The sequence below is a fragment of the Martes martes genome (genome assembly GCF_963455335.1).
Source record: "Martes martes genome assembly, chromosome: 4".
NCBI lineage: Eukaryota > Metazoa > Chordata > Mammalia > Carnivora > Mustelidae > Martes > Martes martes.
This window is the reverse complement of record NC_137891.1, coordinates 81,377,774-81,382,956: the sequence shown is the minus strand read 5'-3', so window position 1 is coordinate 81,382,956 and position 5,183 is coordinate 81,377,774. Positions and strand designations below refer to the sequence as shown.

The 5,183-nt window shown below is 34.3% G+C and overlaps 1 pseudogene across 1 annotated transcript; it reads right to left on the bottom strand.

Annotated features, from left to right (window-relative positions):
* Positions 1–311: 311 nt before the first annotated feature.
* Positions 312–3,936, bottom strand: LOC308341617 (protein DBF4 homolog A-like; annotated as a pseudogene). Its single transcript has 2 exons — positions 3,923–3,936; positions 312–1,979 (listed from the first exon to the last, which is right to left on the bottom strand). The product of its transcript is annotated as a protein DBF4 homolog A-like (transcript).
* Between the last annotated feature and the right edge of the window lie 1,247 nt (positions 3,937–5,183).

Below are 5,183 nucleotides of genomic sequence, written 5' to 3'. Positions count from 1 at the left end.
GGTTACATTAAATAAGAGAAAAACACTGTCAATTGGAAACATAATGCATGTGGAATGATAGAAGTTTCCATTTAGCCAGAGTTGGTAATCTTTTCTCTTGATGCATGTGAAAAGCCATGTAGAAATGTATTACTCCAATCAATTTTCTCATTATTATAATAACAGAAAAATGGTTGTGAATGCCTCAAAACAAAACAGAAAACTTAAATTAAATGCTAACTGAAGGAAAATGGGAAAAATTGTTTTTGAGTGCATTTATTCATTTGCCAACTGGAAAAAATATCTATAACATCTACATATTTACTGACATATCAATGGTAATTTTCTGATTTTTTTTTCCCTTCTGAGAGGTTTTTTTTTAAGCCTAAAAGCCAGGAAGTTGCAGAAGTTGAAATGGAAGAGAAAAACATTGACAATGGATTATATAAATTTTTCTCTTCCCAAATATCTAAAGCATATACCACTGCTTTCACTGTAGTTTGTGAAGCCCCAAAATTCTGACTTCTCTTCACCAGTCTGACATAAGTCCAGTAGGGATTGTACTGGTGAGGTACAAATTCTGTTCCTTCTTGTATAATAAGAAATTCAATTTTTTCCTTATCAAATTCCACCTTTGTTCTAAATTCTGTTTTATTTATTCCTAATAATATTTTCACCTTCCAATTGATCTTTCCAAAGGGTAAACTATCCATATGCTGAATTTTCACATTCATTGAGTTCCTCAGAGGACTTTGGAATGGAGTCTTTGCCTGAGTTGTTAGCTGCTTCTGTGAACTGTTTATTGATAACGGTCCAGAATTGTGACCAAATATTGGTGAAGGCCCTTTTTCTTCAGATCTTTTGCTGGAAAAAACACAATGTCTGACTTTTTGTTTTGGTTGAGATGCAGTGCTATCTGATTGACATTAGAAACTTGTACTGATGCTTGTAGCATATATGGACAGTGGTCTACGCTTAGTTCTTCGAAGTCATTTTCATTTATTATTAATTTATGTTCATAAATGTCAAGAATGCATCACTGTATATTTTTATATAGAGGTAGATTCATAAATTTTTGCTTTATATCATTTTTATCTGTATTTAACTTGGAACATACACTGGTTGTTTCTCATCCAGTCCTCTCAATTTGCTTGAAGGGTAGGGGATGCATTCTGAAATAAACACAAACTTTTGTTCAGGTTCCTGGGTTTCTTTATACAGGAAACATGGCTCAATTACTTTCCTCTGAAGACTTTCAGAGAAATATATTGCAATTCTAGCTTTTCTTTTAGTTCATATTTTTTTCAGGACAGTTGCAATAATAGGAGAAAGGAATTGAATACTGTATTTTATTATTTCTTTTTAGGCAGGTCCCTTTCATGTCCCACAAAGTCAAAAATTAACTTAGATACAATATCATCAACAACTTGGTAGTGATTACTCTGTGCAGTTTCTGTGTTGTTCACTTGGAAGATGAGTTTCAAGAGCTTCATATTTCTGCAATATTTGCAGTATCCTTCTTTATTCTCTTTCAAGTGGTATTGAATCAGGATTCCACCACACTTATTGCCATGTGTTTGAATTCTGAGTTTGCTTTTGGATGCTTAATGTCATATCTATTAAATGGACTGAAGAGCTTCTGAAGAAAGTAATTTATAAAAGGCAGATTAGTCAGCTGATGATAAAATGGTCTATAAAGTTGGCTTGTATCATCCACCTTACAAAAGGTTTTTTGAATATACCTGCTCTTGCTTTCTGGGTGCCAATATCTACTCTTTTCCCCATAAATATGAAGAATTTTTATTCCTCATGATACAGCATTTCATAATATACTATTTGAAGGAATAACATCATAGTCCTTGGTAGCTTTTTCAACCAATGGTTTTCCTCTGTTCAAACATGCTGAATCTGGAGACTTAATAGAACTTCCACCATGGGTGAGATGAAGTGAAGTGGCTTGTACAGTATACACAGATTCTGGACTTGGTACAGAAGAAATTCTTCACAAGGTTTGTACAAATTTAACATCCCTCCCCCGTTTGTATGTATGTATGTATTTATACTTATTTTTTAATTTTTAGAAATATTTTATTTATTTATTTATTTGACAGAGAGATCACAAGTAGGCAGAGAGGCAGGCGGTGGGGGGGGGGGGGTGCAGGCATCCCGCTGAACAGAGATCCCAGGGCCTGAGATCATGACCTGAGCTGAAGGCAGAGGCTTAACCCACTGAGCCACCCAGGCACCTCTATACTTATTCATTTTTTAAATTTAATATTATTTTTTCAGTGTTCCAAGATTCATTGTTTATGCACCACACCCAGTGCTCCATGTAATATGTGCCCTCCCTACACTTACCACCAGGTTCACCTAACCCACCACTTCCCTCCCCTCCAAAACCCTCAGTTTGTTTCTTAGAGTCCTCAGTCTCTCATGGTTCATCTCCCTCCTCTGATTTCTCCCAATTCACTTTTCCTTTCCTTCTCCTAATGTCCTCCATGTTATTCCTTATGCTCCACAAGTAAGTGAAACCATATGATAACTGACTCACTCTGCTTGACTTATTTCACTCAGCATAATCTCCTCCAGTCCCATGATGTTGATACAAAAGTTGGGTATTCATCCTTTCTGATGGAGGCATAGTATTCCATTGTATATTTGAACCATATCTTCTTTATCCATTCATCTGTTGAAGGGCATCTTGGCTCTTTCCACAGTTTGGTGATTGTGGCCATTGCTGCTATGAACAGTAGGGTACATATGGCTCTTCTATTCACTACATCTATATCTTTGGGGTAAATACCCAGTAGTGCAACTGCAGGGTCCTAGGGTAGCTCTATCTTTAATTTCTTAGGAAATCTCCACACTGTTTTCCAAAGTGGCTGCACCAACTTGCATTCCCACCAACAGTGTAAGAGGGTTCCTCTTTCTCCACATCCTCTCTAACACTTCCTTTATATTTGAAATAAGATACCTGACATTTTTGCTGAGAAATTCTTCAACTTGTCCTCAGAAAAGGTGACAGAAGGTAAGTCTCTGTAAATAGTTGTCCCCAAAGTGGCTTTATATAGATTTTTATAGTTTGTTATGGATTTTCATATATTTCAAAGACAGTCTTATTTTCCTTTCATTTTTGACCTTGTAATGTCCTCTGCTGTGGATCCTCACAGCACCATAGTTCATGGCAACTGCTGAGTACTATATGTTGGGTCCAGAGAGGGTGTCATGCTAGACCACTATGAAAACACTGCTCCTCAAGGCGGATTTACTGGCATTTGCTTCTCGCCATCTACACACTACTAGTAGTTTCCTAATTTTGATAATTCTATTTTATGTAAAAAAAATCTTTTTTTTAAGGAAAAACATACTGAAATCTTAATTAAGGCAAAGGGAAAGCATGCCTGCAACTTATTTTCAGAAGGTTTAGAAAAAAAGAAATAAAATTTACTTGATAAATAGGTTAGACAGATAAAATGGTAAAGCACATATAAAATTTTAACATTTGGCAAATATGGATAAAATATATTGAAATTCTCGGTGATATTTCTGCACATTTTCTGTAAATATGAAATGTTAAAAAGTTTAAAACAAGGGTGATGTCAGAGAAGATGGTGATTTTTTTTTTACTACTCATTCTAAAGTTTATTCTGATGCAATATTTAAATGAAGCAGGTAATTCACTTTTATTGTGGGATTTCTCATCACAATTATTTACTCCAAAAATTGTCTGATTTAGTGCAAAGGCAAAAAAACATAAAAAAACAACAAATAAAATAAACCTAATGTAAATTTTAGTACCTTTTCCCAATAACATCCCAACTATTTTTAGACATTCTTAATTATAACACCCCTATTGCTCTTCATCTGTAGATATTTTATTTGTATATCCATCTAGTAAACCAAAACAAAACAACAAAACAAAACAAAATTAAACAAAACTTACATAACTTCCCTCATTGTTGTTTCCATTTTCAAGGTAACTGAAATTTATTATGTGCAACTATATTTTTAGAAAGTGTACGTATTGCTATGCTCTGATTTTTTTTTAAGATTTTATTTATTTGACAGACAGAGATCACAAGTAGGCAGAGCAGCAGGCAGAGAGAGACAGGGGGAAGCAGGCTCCCCGCTGAGCAAAGAGCCCAATATGGGGCTCAATCCCAGGACCCTGGGATCACAACCAGAGCCAGAGCCGAAGTCAGAGGCTTTAACCCACTGAGCCACCCAGGCATCCCATATGCTCTGATTTTTTACAAAGGTTGTTTTTCAACCCAATTGTTTCCAACATTACTAATTTATATAATGATATAGAATACAATCAGGGATTTAAGTGGAACAGATATGATTAGATATTACCACTCCCATCATATCTGTAAATTGAATGTTACCTATTTTATTTTATTTTATTTTCTATTTTAGTGTGCAATAAGCCATTGGTAGTTCTTCAGAAAAAGAAAAGAATTCAATTACATAACTTGTAATGAATTAGCACTTTTAAATCGTTGTTTCAATTGAGTTCACATTTCCTACACTTTAAACTTATTCTTAATTAAATAATTCATATATTATTTGAAATACACAACAGAAGCTTTTGTAATTATCAGAACCACCATATACCTGTCCCTGAGATTTCTTCTTCCCTCTGTGTATCTTACCCTTCTTAAAGGCGAAAATAAGTAACTTTCTAAAGGAAAGCTCCAGTGATCATTCTCTTCTTTAATTTAAAAGTTAAGCTGGAGTTAATGGTATATAAACCTTCATTTTATATTGTATAATTTAGAATACTTTTGTAATATGAAAGGAAAACATAGATTAAATAATCTGACAGATCTGTTAATAACTCATCTTCCTTGAAACAAGGTGTTTGATTATTAGTATTTGATTTTGATACAGAAAGAGCATGAGATATAGCTACAGGTATGTCTAATCATATATTCACGGTTTTATTCTAAAAGAAATCATAAGCCCTCTTGCTGAAATATGACAGAAATAAGCCAATTATAAGGTTCAGATGTGAAATGTAGATATTGTATCTCTATAAGACTCCTCGATGTGGTATTCAGTCACTGACATTAAGCAATCTGTCATTTTCCTCGATCATCAATATCCCATCTGCAGCTGACAGTTGCTGTCAGAGAAGGCTAGAAACAGCTGCTTCCTAATTATGAGGAATATGAATAGAGAGTTGTAAAAAAGTCTAAGCT